Raw genomic sequence first — 19,993 nt, 5'->3', positions numbered from 1 at the left:
TGAGCGTGAAGTCCTACAACCAGCTGCTTTTGAGCTCTTAAGCCACTGGTGGGTGTCATCTTTCCCACTAGCAGAAACCTGGGATGGGAGTGACCCAAGGGACTCCTTCCTAGCGAGAGAAGCCGAAGAAGACTTTCGCTTCTCTGCCACAGAAGTGGGGACTAATGTCCCCGATGGTTTGGGGAGGGGGGGGAGGGGGGGGTGTTGCTCCCTAAGTAGGTGGTGTGAGAGCAAAAGGGAGGGAAATGCCCCCTCCCCCCACCATCAGGAGGATAGGTGTAGTCTTCCGGCTCTGAGAGGTGACTCGGGTTGGGGGAGCTGATTGGGCCAGAACTGTTGTAGCGGGGGCGTAAGATGATGGCATACGTACAGGATGCAAGCATTCAAAATTTTCTCTTAGCCTCTGTGTATGTAAGTTGGTCCAGGGTCTTGTACTCCATGATTTTCCTTTCTTTCTGGAGAATCCTGCAGTCTGGCAAGGAAGGCGAATGGTGCTCTCCGCAGCTGACACAGATGGGAGGTGGGCACATGGAGTATTGGGATGTGACGGGCATCTGCAATCTCGACATGTGATGCTGGAAGTACAGTGGGAAGATATATGGCCGAACTTCCAGCATTTAAAGTACCGCATTGGGGGAGGGATATAGGGCTTGACATTACAATGGTTGACCCTCTCTGGTAAGGTGTCACCTTCAAAGGCCAAGATGAAAGCACCGGTGGCAACCTGACTATCCCTCGGACCCCGGTGGACACGCCGGACGAAATTTACACTCCACTGCTCTAAATTGACATGCAGCTCATCGTCAGACTGCAAAAGAAGGTCCCTGTAAAATATGATAGCCTGGACCATATTTAAGCTCTTATGGGGCATGATGGTTACAAAATCATCCCCCAGCTTGTCACAAGCAAGTAACATGTAAGACTGGGCAGAGGATGCTGTTTTGATCAAGACTGACCCAGATCTCATTTTGGACAATCCCTCCACCTCCCTAAACTTGTCCTCTAAAGAGTTATCCCTTAAGATATATCAAACACAAATGTACAGGTAAAATTGTAAATAACGACATAAATGGCTGGACTTCTGGCCCTGAAATTTTTCTACATGGCTGGTCCTCAAAGCGTTAACTTTTGAATGCAAGTCAAACACTCCTTGATTTTACAAATTCATCATACAATCTGCCATGTAACACAATTTATCTTGTGTAAAAGGAAATTTAGTCGAAGTAACACTTCTCAAACCATAATTCACAATATTTTCTCATGACCTGTTTGAAATGTAAACTATTGTGACATCTCGTTCATTGAAATTGGTCTGTTGTTGTTGAGTATTGCATAGTTTTCGTCATAAGACGTTTGACACATTTTGCTATTGGTAGATGCTTGTGTGTGCATCGTGTTTTGTTGCTGTTGTAAATGGCTAATTTTCTTTGCAATGTTTTTTTGGGTGTCATTCTCTTGTGTATGTTTTATTACTACACTATTATTCTCCAGTCGTGGCATAAAGTGAAATTATTTGTTAGAGTATCAGTTCGTACCAGGCAAAATTATAAACATTTACCTGAAATCTAAAACAACAAAAAGTTCTTGGTATTCTTAAAAATTCCCAAGTGTTTTCCAATGAAAAGATTCTCAAGTTCTGCCCGGTTCTCCTGGGGCACTCGGCAATGAATACGTAGGTCGAAGCACAAGGCTCTGCAACCACTTGTGTATTGTTAGTTGTACTGTAACTTGGGTTGATTGTGTGTGTACTGTTTGAGCAATAAATTACTATGTTCTGGGTTTAGAATACGTTTTGGCAATGTGTGCAGTATTCGATTCCATGTGTTCCACATCAGTCATTAGTCCTTTGACTTTAGATTTCAAGGCAGTGCTTAAATCCCTTCTCGGGCAACAGCAGGTGCTGAGAATTGCTATTTCCAGTTTAATGATTACATTGGCACAACCTGTGGTCTGATCAACAACATATCCACCATCCTTCCCTGCGTATGACAGTGCAGCAAAAGACTACGATGCTTACGAAAAATGGCTGCAACAACATTTCCAGCTCCATCATTTGGAGTAATAGACTTAAACATGTGCAAGACGGATTTCACTTCGCGGGTATCAGTTGTTGGGTCAACTCGCCACCTTACAAGAACCTTCAAGTCTTTCTTTTGAAAAGTGCTCAAGTTATTCCTGCTCATGTGGAATTCTACCACTGCCAAAAGCGGCCAAACAGTCGTGCAGGGCACGGGCAGCAGAATTACATGGACTTAGACGTTGTTTGAATTTTGTGACAAATGTTCATAAGGAATCCTATGCCAATCAAATGGTTTGTGATGTATCACACATTTTGCTCCTAATAGGGACATTTGAGAGCGAGCTCTACAGTGTGAAATTCTTACGCTTACAGAATTACTGAACATAGCTCAGTCATTTGAAGTTTCATGGGCTGCAGGTAATCGGATAGAAGCCTGGCCTGGAGTTTCCGAAATCAGTTCCTTTCATCCTTCCCACCCTTCAGTTAGTTCACAAGGGAAAATAGGTAATTGACATTCAGCCTCTTGCTCTGCCGCCTTTACGCCCATACTACTTCACTCAACAAAAATGGACCATGTGTCCCAAGAACTGGGCAATGTGTAATAGGTGCCATAAGAAAGGACATATTGCTTCTGTTTGTAATCCTTTCCAAACCTGAGTATGACAAAATTAACATGAATGTGAACAGTGTGTCAGCAGTGACAGTGTCTTTTTAAAGCAAGTTATACAATGAACTGCGTGTAGTTAACAAGTCACTGAAAATGAAGGTGGATACGGGTGCAGCAGCAACATTGGTGAATTCTCAGACTTACGTGGACCTTGGTTCTCCCCCTCTGACTCCAGTGTCATGGAGGCTGGCGAGTCATAACAAAAACAGGTTCCCATCATGGGCACTTTTCTGCATCTGTCACTTACAAAAATGTGGTTGTTCACCATTCCTAGTTTTGAACAATGCTTACACTGAAAATGTTTGGTCTGGATGATTTTAAAGTCTTTGAATCCTCCATCGATGATGAAGTGCATTTGGTTTCTGGTCAAGTGCATTTGGTTTCTGGTTAAGTTCCATACCAACAATTAGATGCCCTCCGTGCTGACTTTCCCTTTCTATTTTCTCCAGGACTAGGTTGTGCAACAGAATTTCAGGCTCATATTATGATGAAACAGCCTGCCTGCCCTTGTTTTTTCAAGGACCAAATGGTACCAGTACCTTTATAGGAGCAAGTAAAGGCAGAATTAGATCATCTTCAAGCACTTTATGTTATTAGACTTCCTTCTTCCAGTGAAAGGCCAGCTCCACTGGTGACAGTAAAAAAAACCTAACTGCAGTGATTTTAAAAAAATATATTAACACACAGTCAATCACTGATACCTACCTTTTGCCGCACCCTGATGGGCTGTTAGCAGAATTACCAGGGAGCCATTATTTTTCAAAAATACACTTAACAGAGACATATTTACTGCTGCTACTCAACGAGAAATTTAAATGACTTCTAGTTACCAATAGTCCACCGGGCTTTATCAATATCAGAATTTTACTTTTGGAGTGGTAAGTGCACCAGCTATTTTTTTAATCCTTTTTAGAGCAACTTATTGCATCAGTTCCAGGCTACACCTTCTATTTAGATGACATACTGGTGTCTGGTGCCTCTAAAGAGAAACATTTACAGAACCTTTGTGTTCTACTTTCTGTCTTACGGTCTGCAAGGCTTAAGTACAATTTGGACAAGACACAGTTTTTTCAACCCTCCATTATTTATTTGAGTTATGAAGTGTCGCATCCTGGCATTAAACCACTGTGCCAACATATTGAAGCTATTGCCACATTGCCACTCTCATCAGTCAAGGAGTTACAGGCAGTTTTAGGCAAAATTGTGTACTACAACAAATTCATACCAGACACTGCTGCTGTGGCCCAACCACTCCACGCATTATTACGGAAAGATGTTCCTTACCACTAATCCCTGACTTGCAAGCAAGTATTCAAGTTGATGAAATCTAAACTGTAGTTGGTTTCCTGTTTGGTCACTTTTCAGCTGGTAGAGCAACTTAAGTTAGCTACGGACGTGTCTCAGTTTGACCTCGGCATCAGCCTTGCTCATACGTATGCAGACGGTTCTGAATGTCCTGTTGCATATGCCTCTAAATCCTTAAATTCAGTGCAAACAGCATTATTCTCAGATAGAGAAATAGGGTTTGACAATTGTGTATGCCCTAAAAGAATTTCACGCTTTTCTATAAGGGTCTAAGTTTCTCCTAATCATAGGCTACAAAACCACTGATGTCTGTTTTTAACATTTCGTTGTCTTTGCCAGACAACACTGCACATCGCTTACAGCAGTGGGTTATTTTCCTATCTCGATACAATTAAGATATTCATTTTCAACCTGTGACACAACACATCGATTAGTTCAGATCCAGAGTTTAATAAAGAATAATTACTTTGTTTTCATTTAGATGTGAAAGCTCAAAATGTTGTTGATATTTTCCCACGAGTAGCATTACAATTGCAGCCACAGTATCAGTGAACCCTGCTTTAAGTAAAGTTGTTTCTTTTACGCAACACAACTGGTCAGACAAACATTTAGGCCATACTTTTGATCCTTTGAGAAATTATTTTGCACTACAAAATCTTCTTTCTGTTTGGGACAGAGTGCTGCCATGAGTTACAGCAGACACAGCTCCTCGGGTTGTAGTCCCATCAGCCCTTCGGTGTAAGGTTATGCATTTGTTACACGTAGACCACTGGATTGTGTCACGTACAAAGGTGTTAGCATATAGACGTGTTCTCTCGCCAGGCATGGTTGGGGAAATAACGTGAGTTGTTGCAGTCTGCCCACAGTGTGCCACCCATCAGGTGGCTCCCCGTGGTTCTTCGTAACCATGGCCAGATCCACAGCAACATCGGGAACAAATTCATGTACATTTTGTGGGACTTCTTTTCAGTTTCTACTGCCTTGTAACTGATGCTTATTCTAAGTTTCCATATGTACAGTGTTATTACAAATGATTGAAGCGATTTCACAGCTCTACAATAACTTTGTTATTTGAGATATTTTCACAATGCTTTGCACACACATACAAAAACTCAAAAAGTTTTTTTAGGCATTCACAAATGTTCGATATGTGCCCCTTTAGTGATTTGGCAGACATCAAGCCGATAATCAAGTTCCTCCCACACTCGGCGCAGCATGTCCCCATCAATGAGTTCGAAAGCATCGTTGATGCGAGCTCGCAGTTCTGGCACATTTCTTGGTAGAGGAGGTTTAAACACTGAATCTTTCACATAACCCCACAGAAAGAAATTGCATGGGGTTAAGTCGGGAGAGCGTGGAGGCCATGACATGAATTGCTGATCATGATCTCCACCACGACCGATCCATCGGTTTTCCAATCTCCTGTTTAAGAAATGCCGAACATCATGATGGAAGTGCGGTGGAGCACCATCCTGTGGTACGTTTAGCTCCCTGCTTGCTTTATTCATCGACTTCTGTGGGCTACGCGTTAAACTTGCCCGCACGCGTTCAACCGTTTCTTCGCTCACTGCAGGCCGACCCATTGATTTCCCCTTACAGAGGCATCCAGAAGCTTTAAACTGCGCATTCCATTGCCGAATGGAGTTAGCAGTTGGTGGATCTTTGTTGAACTTCGTCCTGAAGTGTCGTTGCACTGTTATGACTGACTGATGGTGAGTGCATTTCAAGCACGACATACGCTTTCTCGGCTCCTGTCGCCTTTTTGTCTCACTGCGCTCTCGAGTGCTCTGGCGGCAGAAACCTGAAGTGCGGCTTCAGCCGAACAAAACTTTATGAGTTTTTCTACGTATCTGTAGTGTGTCGTGACCATATGTCAATGAATGGAGCTACAGTGAATTTATGAAATCGCTTCAATCATTTGTAATAGCCCTGTATTGTGTTGGCTGCTTTGTCAAAATTTTTTGCAAATGGAAGGTCTTCTACATATGTTAGTTATCAACAACGGCTCCAGTTTATATATCAGGAATTTGAAGATTTTTGTAAAAAAATTAATGTTCGCCATGCCACAGCTCCTCCTTTCTACCATCAAACAAATGGAAAAGCAGATCTACTAGTACGAACATTTAAGACTCAGATGAAAAAATAGATTTTGGATGTGTAACTAGAAACAGATCTTGACCAGTTCCTCAGTTCTTATAGGTTCACCCCTGTTGGCAATAAGAGCCCAGCAGAATCGATGCACAGTCGTCAGCACCAGACTCTACTACATCTGCTTCAGGCAACACCAGGCCATCCACCGGCACCAGTGCTTCAACACTTCTGGTGTGGCACAGCTGTTTGAACTTGTAGATTTGGCTGACAGCTAAAATGGGTGCCAGCGGTAATCAATAGTACCAATGGTTGATGCCTCTATGACGTTCGCACAACTCAGGAAGGGGCATCATAACACGTCGACCAACTATGACATTGTGTATGGCACTACGTACCTGGTGCACCTCTCCCGCCCTTGTGTGCCCCTCATGCCCCATGTCTTCCATCTGCCTGCATGTCTCCTACATCGCAGCCGGTGTCCTTATCTTCTCCACCACTGCTGCCAATGTTTACACAGCTGTCTCCTCTGCTGTGGGTGACCCCTTCAGCTGTCGGGAGCCACAGTGGGATCCCAGCTTTCATGCTGTGACAGCTAATGCCTCCGTTGCTGCCGCCACCATCGCAGCTGGCACTGCCTGTTCCGCCCGCCACAACCTCCTTCCTTGGGGATAGACTGAGAGGTGAAAATGGACACTGTACCAGTCTCATCTGTCCTACCATAGGGCCCCTCACTGGGAGGCAACCGCCGCACCTTTCTGTGCTCGTATCACTTCCACAACTATGTACCAGTGATAGAGCGTCACGACTCAACAAGCTATGTCGATCACAGAAGAAATGAACATGAGGACAGTGCTCAAACAAACGCAGAGGAGTTCTGAAACTAACAATTATGTGGGTGCGCCATTTCATAGTTCGTGCTTGAAGTTTGTGCTTGATTTGGCCACTAGAGGCCATCCGACCAGCTAATATGACAGCAGCTGCATGCACAGCCTGCCGGGTGCATCCCTGTTGGCCAGAGCATAAGGCTCTGCGGGCCACTTGTGTATTGCTAAATGTATTGTACCTTGTCTTCCACGAAGGTGTACTGTTCGAGCAATTAATCAGTGTGTTCTTGGGTTAGAACATTAAGCATACACTGTATTAAGCTCAAAAACTAACTTTGTCTCCACCTATCTTGCATTTGTGATGATCATATTTCAGAGCTGTTCAGAGATCTTCCATACTACAGTGGGTTTCAATCAACTGCATTGAATGAACGACTGGAAGAGAAGCTATCACATTGCACATGGCGAGCGGTTCAGCTTTCAAACTTCTGCTTGATGAATCTATGAAAAGCCACCATTCAACGTAATTCTCAGACAGATAAAAAAAAAGTCTAATCACCAAATGGCGGCAGGAACTCACACATTTAAAAAAAAAAAGTTTTACTTAAAGCTTTCAGAGCCAGTGGCTCTTCCTCCAGCAGAAGGGTTGTAGGGGAAGGAAGAGGACTGAAGTGAAAGGAACTGGGGAGGTTAGGAAAATGGGTAGAGTTTTTTTTTACTAGCATTCCAACTTGCTGTACCAAGAAAGCACGCACGCGCGCCCACACACACACACACACAGTGCTAAGACAGTATAAAAAAAATTTATCCTTGGGTCATCGCTTTGTAAAGTAACACACTGTAATCTGCGACAAATCTCTGAATATTACGGAAGAATGATTATTGTTAAAATTATTACTGAACATATTAAACACCTGGCACGTGTTTCTTGATAAATGTATTCTTAAATGTTAAACAATCCTCAGGGAAAGAAAAAAAGGCTTTGTCAGATGGAGTGACATTTGAGACAGACTGTAGTTTTCTATTCTGCTCTTTTCTTTATCTACTTTCGTATGACTGCACTGCTATGAAGATAAAATGAGAATACTAACATAAAAAAGATTTAATTGCAAAGAATTGATACTGAAGACACTGGAATCATTTGATTCTGGTACTAGTTGATTCCTACAGAATCAGCGATTCTTTGACTTGTGAATTAGGAATCGGCACAAGACTCACCCCTAATTAAAATCATTATGGATAAACTTTTTTAACTCTGATATTTTTTCAGGAGTACAGTGTAAGTAAGATTACAAAATACAGCCTGCCTATTTGATATAAACTATAGTTTATTTCAAGAATTACTTTTTAAACTTGAGTTTTGTTTTCTTTTTTTATTATGGTAATTACTACCCGAAGAACTGACCTCATTAATAATGTATAGTTACGTTTACAGTCGAATTTAATTCCCCTAATAAATCTTCCCTAACACTCCTGCAGATTTTTCAATTTGGTTGCCTAACCACTACAGAAACATTGTTGCAAAGCACCTTTCCCAATACCAAATATCAATTTAATTTTTTTTTTTTATAAGTGCCGCTCATCAAATAATCTTTAAAATGCCTAGGCATTTATGAATTCCAGGCATTTACCCCAGGAATTTGCCCCAACTTATACATGGCCAGGCATTTTACATCACTAGGTACATCCAAAAAACGACACTTCTGCTGCTTTTTTCTCCAACACCATAAACTTTCAACACACTTTTTACAGCATATGTGTTGTGCGAAGGGCTTGTCCTAATCACTAAGTCCAAAGTATGCATCATACATTTTCCTTACAAAAGGAGTAATTTTTAACTTCCTAGGTGGTATGATAACTTTACCACAACAAGAGAAATCAGTTGAAATGAGTCTTGCACTTTCGATTCATTTTGTAACAATGTTGCTTTCACTCAGAGAGCTCAAGTCACGTTGCTACAAGCTAGAAGCAAGATCAGCTCAACCCCCACAATTCTCTCCCACCGAGATGCCACCTCCATCTCTCTATACAGAATAGCCAGCTATGGCTGTACCTCTACATCTACATTTATACTCCGCAAGCCACCCAACGGTGTGTGGCGGAGGGCACTTTACATGCCACTGTCATTACCTCCCTTTCCTGTTCCAGTCGCGTATGGTTCACGGGAAGAACGACTGTCTGAAAGCCTCTGTGCGCGCTCTAATCTCTCTAATTTTACATTCGTGATCTCCTTGGGAGGTATAAGTAGGGGGAAGCAATATATTCGATACCTCATCCAGAAACGCACCCTCCCGAAACCTGCACAGCAAGCTACACCGCGATGCAGAGCGCCTCTCTTGCAGAGTCTGCCACTTGAGTTTGTTAAACATCTCCGTAACGGATCTACATCTACATCTACATTGATACTCCGCAAGCCACCCAACGGTGTGTGGCGGAGGGCACTTTACGTGCCACTGTCATTACCTCCCTTTCCTGTTCCAGTCGCGTATGGTTCGCGGGAAGAACGACTGTCTGAAAGCCTCCGTGCGCGCTCTAATCTCTCTAATTTTACATTCGTGATCTCCTCGGGAAGCATAAGTAGGGGGAAGCAATATATTCGATACCTCATCCAGAAACGCACCCTCTCGAAATCTGGCGAGCAAGCTACACCGCGATGCAGAGCGCCTCTCTTGCAGAGTCTGCCACTTGAGTTTATTAAACATCTCCGTAACGCTATCACGGTTACCAAATAACCCGGTGACGAAACGCGCCGCTCTTCTTTGGATCTTCTCTATCTCCTCCGTCAACCCGACCTGGTACGGATCCCACACTGATGAGCAATACTCAAGTATAGGTCGAACGAGTGTTTTGTAAGCCACCTCCTTTGTTGATGGACTACATTTTCTAAGCACTCTCCCAATGAATCTCAACCTGGTACCCGCCTTACCAACAATTAATTTTATATGATCATTCCACTTCAAATCGTTCCGTACGCATACTCCCAGATATTTTACAGAAGTAACTGCTACCAGTGTTTGTTCCGCTATCATATAATCATACAATAAAGGATCCTTCTTTCTATGTATTCGCAATACATTACATTTGTCTATGTTAAGGGTCAGTTGCCACTCCCTGCACCAAGTGCCTATCCGCTGCAGATCTTCCTGTATTTCGCTACAATTTTCTAATGCAGCAACTTCTCTGTATACTACAGCATCATCCGCGAAAAGCCGCATGGAACTTCCGACACTATCTACTAAGTCATTTATATATATTGTGAAAAGCAATGGTCCCATAACACTCCCCTGTGGCACGCCAGAGGTTACTTTAACGTCTGTAGACGTCTCTCCATTGATAACAACATGCTGTGTTCTGTTTGCTAAAAACTCTTCAATCCAGCCACACAGCTGGTCTGATATTCCGTAGGCTCTTACTTTGTTTATCAGGCGACAGTGCGGAACTGTATCGAACGCCTTCCGGAAGTCAAGAAAAATAGCATCTACCTGGGAGCCTGTATCTAATATTTTCTGGGTCTCATGAACAAATAAGGCGAGTTGGGTCTCACACGATCGCTGTTTCCAGAATCCATGTTGATTCCTACATAGTAGATTCTGGGTTTCCAGAAATGACATGATACCTGAGCAAAAAACATGTTCTAAAATTCTACAAGAGATCGACGTAAGAGATATATGTCTATAGTTTTGCGCATCTGCTCGACGACCCTTCTTGAAGACTGGGACTATCTGTGCTCTTTTCCAATCATTTGGAACCCTCCGTTCCTCTAGAGACTTGCGGTACACGGCTGTTAGAAGGGGGGCAAGTTCTTTCGCGTACTCTGTGTAGAATCGAATTGGTATCCCGTCAGGTCCAGTGGACTTTCCTCTATTGAGTGATTCCAGTTGCTTTTCTATTCCTTGGACACTTATTTCGATGTCAGCCATTTTTTCGTTTGTGCGAGGATTTAGACAAGGAACTGCAGTGCGGTCTTCCTCTGTGAAACAGCTTTGGAAAAAGGTGTTTAGTATTTCAGCTTTACGCGTGTCATCCTCTGTTTCAATGCCATCATCATCCCTTAGTGTCTGGATATGCTGTTTCGAGCCACTTACTGATTTAACGTAAGACCAGAACTTCCTAGGATTTTCTGTCAAGTCGGTACATAGAATTTTACTTTCGAATTCAATGAACGCTTCACGCATAGCCCTCCTTACGCTAACTTTGACATCGTTTAGCTTCTGTTTGTCTGAGAGGTTTTGGCTGCGTTTAAACTTGGAGTGGAGCTCTCTTTGCTTTCGCAGTAGTTTCCTAACTTTGTTGTTGTACCACGGTGGGTTTTTCCCGTCCCTCACAGTTTTACTCGGCACGTACCTGTCTAAAACGCATTTTACGATTGCCTTGAACTTTTTCCATAAACACTCAACATTGTCAGTGTCGGAACAGAAATTTTCGTTTTGATCTGTTAGGTAGTCTGAAATCTGCCTTCTATTACTCTTTCTAAACAGATAAACCTTCCTCCCTTTTTTTATATTCCTATTAACTTCCATATTCAGGGATGCTGCAACGGCCTTATGATCACTGATTCCCTGTTCTGTACATACAGAGTCGAAAAGTTCGGGTCTGTTTGTTATCAGTAGGTCCAATATGTTATCTCCACGAGTCGGTTCTCTGTTTAATTGCTCGAGGTAATTTTCGGATAGTGCACTCAGTATAATGTCACTCGATGCTCTGTCCCTACCACCCGTCCTAAACATCTGAGTGTCCCAGTCTATATCTGGTACGGATCCCACACTGATGAGCAATACTGAAGTATAGGTCGAACCAGTGTTTTGTAAGCCACCTCCTTTGTTGATGGACTACATTTTCTAAGGACTCTCCCAATGAATCTCAACCTGGTACCCGCCTTACCAACAGTTAATTTTATATGATCATTCCACTTCAAATCATTCTGTACACATACTCCCAGATATTTTACAGAAGTAACTGCTACCAGTGTTTGTTCCGCTACCATATAATCATACAATAAAGGATCCTTCTTTCTATGTATTTGCAATACATTACATTTGTCTATGTTAAGGGTCAGTTGCCACTCCCCGCACCAAGTGCCTATCCGCTGCAGATCTTCCTGCATTTCGCTACAATTTTCTAATGCTGCAACTTCTCTGTATACTACAGCATCATCCGCGAAAAGCGGCATGGAACTTCCGACACTATCTACTAGGTCATTTATATATATTGTGAAAAGCAATGGTCCCATAACACTCCCCTGTGGCACGCCAGAGGTTACTTTAACGTCTGTAGACGTCTTGCCATTGATAACAACATGCTGTGTTCTGTGTCATTTTCAACGTCTTAAACAAAACACAGATAATTAGAAGTATATTTTCATCCTTCTTACTTACATTTACTTATATTTATTTGAATATGATACATTTAATGTAGCTATACAATTTGGACATAATTTTGATTGCGATAATAAACTTAAAAATTTTAAACATTTGGATGGATTATATATCTAACGGATTACTACTGTTACTAGTACTACTACTTAAATATTGAGGCAGTAATGAAATGTGACCTGACTGAGCAACATGAGCTACATTTTGAATTCACTATACCCTAAATATAAAAGATCACGTAAAAAACCTATCACCTCAAAAAAAAAAAAAAAAAAAAAAAAAAAAAAAAAAAAAAAAAAAAAAAAAAAAAAAAAAAAAAAAGGAAGTAAGTTTGAAACACAGACCAGTGCAATAATTAATAGTAGCAGTAGAGCTAATTTTAAAGAATTATGTGACAATTATGTATCCTTATGCACCATCTGCATCTACATCCACACTCCGCAAGCCACCCAACGGTGTGTGGCAGAGGGCACTTTACGTGCCACTGTCATTACCTCCCTTTCCCGTTCCAGTCGTGTATGGTTCGCGGGAAGAACAACTGCCGGAAAGCCTCTGTGCACACTCGAATCTCTCTAATTTTAGATTCGTGATCTCCTCGGGAGGTATAAGTAGGGAGAAGCAATATATTCGATACCTTATCCAGAAATGCACCCTCTCGAAACCTGGACAGCAAGCTACACCGCGATGCAGAGCGCCTCTCTTGCAGAGTCTGCCACTTCAGTTTGCTAAACATCTCCATGACGCTATCACACTTACCAAATAACCCTGTGACGAAATGCGCCACTCTTCTTTGGATCTTCTCTATCAACCCGACCTGGTAGGGATCCCACACTGATGAGGAATACTCAAGTATAGGTCGAACGAGAGTTTTGTAAGCCACCTCCTTTGTTGATGGACTACATTTTCTAAGGACTCTCCCAATGAATCTTAACCTGGCACCCACCTTATCAACAATTAATTTTATATGATCATTCCACTTCAAATCGTTCTGTACGCATACTTCCAGATATTTTACAGAAGTAACTGCTACCAGTGTTTGTTCCGCTATCATATAATCATACAATAAAGGATCCTTCTTTCTATGTATTCACAATACATTACATTTGTCTATGCTAAGGGTCAGTTGCCACTCCCTGCACCAAGTGCCAAACAGCTGCAGATCTTCCTGCATTTCACTGCAATTTTCTAATGCTGCAACTTCTCTGTATACTACAGCATCATCCGCAAAAAGCTTCATGGCACTTCCGACACTATCAACTAGGTCATTTATATATTTTGTGAAAAGCAATGGTCCCATAACACTCCCCTGTGGCACGTCAGAGGTTACTTTAATGTCTGTAGACGTCTCTCCAATGAGAACAACATGCTGTGTTCTGTTTGCTAAAAACTCTTCAATCCAGCCACACAGCTGATCTGATATTCCGTAGGCTCTTACTTTGTTTACCAGGTGACAGTGCGGAACTGTATCGAACGCCTTCCGGATTGGATTGGATTGGTTGCGGAAAGAGACCAAACAGCGAGGTCATCGGTCTCATTGGATTAGGAAAAGAAGTCGGCCGTGCCCTTTCAAAGGAACCATCCCGGCATTTGCCTGGAGTGATTTAGGGAAATCACGGAAAACCTAAATCAGGATGGCCGGACGCAGGATTGAACCGTCGTCCTCCCGAATGCGAGTCCAGTGTGCTAACCACTGCGCCACCTCGCTTGGTGAACGCCTTCCGGAAGTCAAGGAAAATTGCATCTACCTGGGAGCCTGTATCTAATGTTTTCTGGGTCTCATGAACAAATAAAGCAAGTTGGGTCTCTCACGATCGCTGTTTCCGGAATCCATGTTGATTCCTACAGAGTAGATTCTGGGTTTCCAGAAATGACATGATACGCGAGCAAAAAACACGTTCTAAAATTCTAGAACAGATCGATGTCAGAGATATAGGCCTATAGTTATGCACAACTGCTTGACGGCCCTTCTTGAAAACTGGAACTATCTGTGCTCCTTTCCGATCATTTGGAACATTCCAATTCTCTAGAGACTTGCGGTACACAGCTGTTAGAAGGGGTTTTCGTTTGTGCGAGAATTTAGAGAAGGAACTTCAGTGCGGTCTTCCTCTGTGAAACAGCTTTGGAAAAAGGTGTTTAGTATTTCAGCTTTACGCGTGTCATCCTCTGTTTCAATGCCATTATCATCCCAGACTGTCTGGATATGCTGTTTCGAGAGCCACTTACCGATTTAACGTAAGACCAGAACTTCCTAGGATTTTCTGTCAAGTTGGTAAATATAATTTTACTTTTGAATTCACTGAACGTTTCAGGCATAGCCCCCCCTTACACTGACTTTGTCATCGTTTAGCTTCTGTTTGTCTGAGAGGTTTTGGCTGCGTTTAAATTTGCATTGAAGCTCTCTCTTCTTTCGCAGTAGTTTCCGAACTTTGTTGTTGAACCATGGTGGGTTTTCCTTGTCCCTCACAGTTTTACCCGGCACATACCTGTCTAAAATGCATTTTACGATTGTCTTGAACTTTTTCCATAAACACTCAACATTGTCAGTGTCGGAACAGAAATTTTCATTTTAATCTGTTGGGTAGTCTGAAATCTGCCTCCTATTACTCTTGCTAAACAGATAAATCTTCCTCCCTTTTTTTATATTCCTATTTACTTCCATATTCAGGGATGCTGCAACGGCCTTATGCTCACCCATTCTCTGTTCTGTGCTTACAGAGTCGAAAAAGTTCGGGTCTATTTGTTATCAGTAGGTCCAAGATGTTATCTCCACGAGTCTGTTTAATTACTCAAGGTAATTTTCAGATAGTGCACTCAGTATAATCTCACTTGATGCTCTGTCCCTAAACATCTGAGTGCCCCAGTCTATATCTGGTAAATTGAAATCTCTGCCTAAGACTATAACATGCCGAGGAAATTTATGTGAAATGTATTCCAGATTTTTCTCTCAGTTGTTCTGCCACTAATGCTACTGAGTCGGGAGGTCGGTAAAAGGAGCCAATTATTAACCTAGCTCGGTTGTTGACTATAACCTCCACCCACAATAATTCACAGGAACTATCCACTTCTATTTCACTACAGGATAAACTACTATTAACGGCGACAAACATGCCACCACCGGTTGCATGCAAACTATCCTTTCTAAACACCATCAGCGCCTTTGTAAAAATTTCGGCAGAATTTATTTCTGGCTTCAGCCAGCTTTCCGTACCTATAACGATTTCAGCTTCGGTGCTTTCCATCAGCGCTTGAAGTCCCGGTACTTGATCATAGCAGCTTCGACAGTTTCCAATTACAATACCAATTGCTGCTAGGTCCCTGCATGTCCTGACTTTGTCCCACAGCCTTTGAGGCTGTTGCCCTTTCTGTACTTACCCGAGGCCATCTAACCTAAAAAACCGCCCAGTCCACACCACACAACCCCTGCTACCCATGTAGCCGCCTGCTGTGTGTAGTGGACTCCTGACCTATCCAGCGGAATCTGAAACCCCACCACCCTATGGCGCAAGTCGAGGAAACTGCAGCCCAAATGAGTACACCTATCAATCTGTTTGCACATCACAGAAAACATTACCACATAGTTCACTAACAGCTCTATACATAATCATGGAACAAAAGCCAGTTTGGACTTATTTACAGTACCAAGGAAACATGAACAAAAAATCTGAAACAGCATTTTTCCACCAGAGAATAAAACAATATAATAAATCGCCAAAGAGTTAAAAAGTACCTAAAATACATTTCATATGTAATGCACACTACAAAATTAAAGATGAGATACAGGACTCACAGTACGGAATAATAATGAAAACAGAGAACTACAACACCCTGTCACATTACCATCATAATACCAATGTAATGCTTTTACAAGTGAATATGCCTTGATATATAGTGCATAATACTAATGTCTTGTCATTCTCCTGACCTTTACAACTCACACATGTACCAAAACAACAGTAACTATAGAAATACTGTTCAAAAAATGACAAATAAGTTTTTGCAGCACATGATCTATTGAAATACAATAAATTGAAGTACTAAGACGATACAAGCAACTTATAAGGCAACTCTACTGAATGAGATTGCCTGCGTAAACAAACACCGACTTTCCCAAACTCACAACACACTATGGAACGCCCAGACATGTGCTTTGATCTTCCAAAATGAACCACTGGTTCCATGTAGCACAATATGCTGTCTCTCAAGTTGGTGGAACTCTCTTAATAACAGGCATATTGACATCCTATCGACATTCTTTTAGGCTCTATTAAATCATATTGAGCAATAGCACTAGACAACAATATCACACTCCCTGAAAAAACAATAAAAAATATCTAAATGGTCACTTACGTTTTCAGTTTTCTAGCAGCAGGAATCCACTTCGAGTCGCTTCAAGAGTGTCATTTGTCCCTGTTTGTCTCTGGCAATCTGTTGTGCACTTAAGTAATTCTTCAATTGCAAATAATAGTCATCCAGTGGCTCTGCTTACTGTGCGAGAATAGGGGAAAAAATAGAATAATATTTAGATGTGTGTTACTGACACTAATGGATTGTGTTGAAATAGTGTGTACCTATCCCATGCAAAAGTTTTACTTATTAAATGTTCTAGTACTTACACATGTATATAACGTTTTATTACATGAAAACATTCACACACGGTACAGTGGTAATTCGAAACAATAGCTGGTTACAAAGCAAAGTGCTGAACGCTTTAGTGTAACTTAACGAAAAATTAGTATTGTATTTTATCTATAGGCCTCTACTTCCCTGAAATTTGGGTTTTGGTGATAACCTATCCACCGCAGCGACACATGGATTAGGGCAGAAAGTGGCAATAGGTTTGAAAGTAGGCGAATCCAACAAATATTGAGCGTATAGTAACAGATAAATCAAAATGGTTCAAATGGCTCTGAGCACTATGGGACTTAACTTCTGAGGTCATCAGTCCCCTAGAACTTAGAACTACTTAAACCTAACTAACCTAAGGACATCACACACACCCATGCCCAAGGCAGGATTCGAACCTGCGACCGTAGCGGTCGCGTGGTTCCAGACTGTAGCGCCTAGAACCGCTCGGCCACTCCGGCCGGCAACAGATAAATCAGAACCGTGCGGCTATAGTTACATATCCATTGCATTTAATGCACTTTTCCGTATGTCTGAAACTACTATACGGTAAATTTAGAAATAAATAACAGAAAAAATCAAGACGTAATTTGATGCATATAATGTACTATAATGTACATACTAACAAGGCCCGAAGAGGCACTATGTATTAACTCTAATCATTTTCGTCTACAGAAATGAGTCATTGCTACCACCTACTCAGATGTATATTAACGTTACTTTTTCTGCTTTACAATACTGCTGCAATAAATACACGTTCTTCCCCCAAAATATTACTGTTCGCGATGTAAACAGAGCATATTATGAAATATAGACACAATAATCAATCAAATACAACCGATATCTACTGAGTTTCTGATGCAGACTATCGTCTCATTACCGATCTATTAAATCTCACAATCACCACGAAATCAGGCACATATCAGGCTGAATGTATCTTGACAAGTGCAAAAAATTAACTACACGTTCACTCATCACTTCAGGCATGTTTACACGTTCAATGTCGGTAGTACTGAGGTAGTTATAATAATTTATCTTTCTTAATTACTTCCCACTCTATTTACTATGTATTTGCTTACATTAGCACTTCCGCGTACATTTGAAATTGACGCATAGCACCCGTAAATAGTGATGGGGAGCTCGTGAATGAGTCGTTCAAATGAACGCTTCACTCCTGTGAAGTGTGAACTAACCATTCAATTTCAATGAACTGGTACTTCAAACTCTTCACAGATAGCACACTCCACACTTTTTACTAGTTCACTCACTCTCTTCCCCTCTCCCTCACCCACGTCGCTCCTCCTCCCATCACTTCACTCCTCCCTGTCCTGCCTGTCGACGAATCACGCGGTGTTAGTGGGGAACGATAGGTTTAGGATGGGTGGAGGAGGTGAGGGGTGAGGGGTGAGGAGAAGGCAGCGTCAGCTGCTACCTGCAGTGCTGACATCATTACCCGTGACTATTTGTGCAGTTAAACTTCGCGTCTACGGGTAGCGTACTGTTGGCAGCGCTTGAAGACAAATGAATATTAAAGATAGAAACGAATTGGCTATCTGTGTGAGCACGCACAGCAAACATGAAAATAAAAGGTTTGTTAACAACACTGAAAGAGGGATTTTACCTGAAATCGTACCAGTGACTACAGGTGACAGTTTACGTTTTGAATCTAGTGGGTTATTATTGTCAACAGAAATAAAATCTACAGGAAAACTTCTGAATAATTACTTAACGTAGGTATATAGACTTTGTGAGAGTGTTAAACATACTCATTCTATTTTGGATTAAATTTTAAAAGGAACATAAAATTGGACTGCATTTCGTTGGTAGCCCTATTTTTAAGTTCATGAATACAACAAATAATGTTTCATTTGGCAGATAAAGACTTTTTTGGGCGCTTCATGAGAAAATGTCGAGCAAGATTAAATGTAGTACCTTCTTTATATGTGACGGCCTTCTCTGTTTATCTTTCCTTTGTCCCCCTTTTTTTTTCTTTATTGTCATTTTGAAACCTGTATACAGGCAGGCCTGCAGCAGCATACTACGCCGCTCTTTGGCCGCAGAGAAACACAAATGATAGAAATGAAGACAATTAGAGGAAAAAGATGGTGGACATATAAAGGGAGCCAAACACTTTTTAAAATACAAGGTGCCGTTCACGGGCGTAAAGTCCAAGATAAAATTGTTCAGACACTTGGACACAGACAGAAACGCCCTTTGTCCCCTTCGACCATGCTGTATTTAAGATACAGATAACTCAGACGCTGTAAGAGCGTAAAACGTTGCGTGCACGTTACTCCGTAGTTCCGCCATCTGTTGGTAAAATTGTGAAGTATTACGAAGCTTTATTCTACGAGCGAGGCGAAGCGAGCGTAGCAGCGGCTGAGCGGCGAACTGGGCAACTTCGCGGGGCTTCCGTACTTCACGAATGAACTACTTCATTTGAACGCTTCACGGCAAAGAGTGAAACGAATGAAGTAGTTCACGGGAATGAACGAGTTCGACCCACCTCTGCCCGTAAACAACATGTTACCAAAGTACTTTGAAAGTATAGACAACGTGGAAGTAACACTTCGCCAGTGCCCACCGTTTCACGATTGCATTCACAAATTTAGATTGACTTGGATACAAAATACTGTATCAAAGAAAAGAATAACGCTTGTGTTAAGACACGAACAAAACCGAAAGAATAAAAACGAAAACAACAAACGGGAAAAAGTTATATCTCCTCAATTTAATTAAGGAAGTGAATATTTTGTAGGATAATTCGAAGGAAGGACGGAAGAAACAACACTGGCAACAGAGATGCCTAATGAATATTTTCCGGTTAGATACACTTGAAAACATGTTTAACGTTAGAGTACTCAGTACACTAAGCTTCTAATTGTTCCTCTCATTCCATAATGGGACATAATACAAAATGAAAGAGAAGTTATCCTGTGACCAGTGCAGTTATGTGTCTCCTACTTTCACCTTCTGTCTCAGGATGGTATATGGGGTTTAACGTCCCGTTGACAACGAGGTCATTGGAGATGAAGCACAAGTTTGGGTTGGGAAACGATAGGGAAGGAAATCGGTCGTGTCCTTTTTAAAC

The 19,993-nt window shown here is 41.8% G+C and overlaps 1 protein-coding gene across 2 annotated transcripts in view; it reads right to left on the bottom strand.

Annotated features, from left to right (window-relative positions):
* The window catches only part of LOC126484058 (uncharacterized), a 245,360-nt gene extending 227,226 nt beyond the window's left edge, over positions 1 to 18,134 (bottom strand). For both annotated transcript variants that reach the window (XR_007587804.1, XM_050107411.1), the window contains exons 1-2: positions 17,982 to 18,134; positions 16,627 to 16,764 (exon numbers count right to left, since the gene is read on the bottom strand). The gene's annotated coding sequence lies outside the window, so the exon portion shown is untranslated. The remainder of the gene's footprint in view (positions 1 to 16,626; positions 16,765 to 17,981) is intronic.
* Positions 18,135 to 19,993: the final 1,859 nt, after the last annotated feature.

The sequence above is a fragment of the Schistocerca serialis genome, chromosome 1 (genome assembly GCF_023864345.2).
Source record: "Schistocerca serialis cubense isolate TAMUIC-IGC-003099 chromosome 1, iqSchSeri2.2, whole genome shotgun sequence".
NCBI classification, from domain to species: domain Eukaryota; kingdom Metazoa; phylum Arthropoda; class Insecta; order Orthoptera; family Acrididae; genus Schistocerca; species Schistocerca serialis.
The sequence above is the reverse complement of the archived record's forward strand: the minus strand, read 5'-3'. Positions and strand labels throughout refer to the sequence as shown.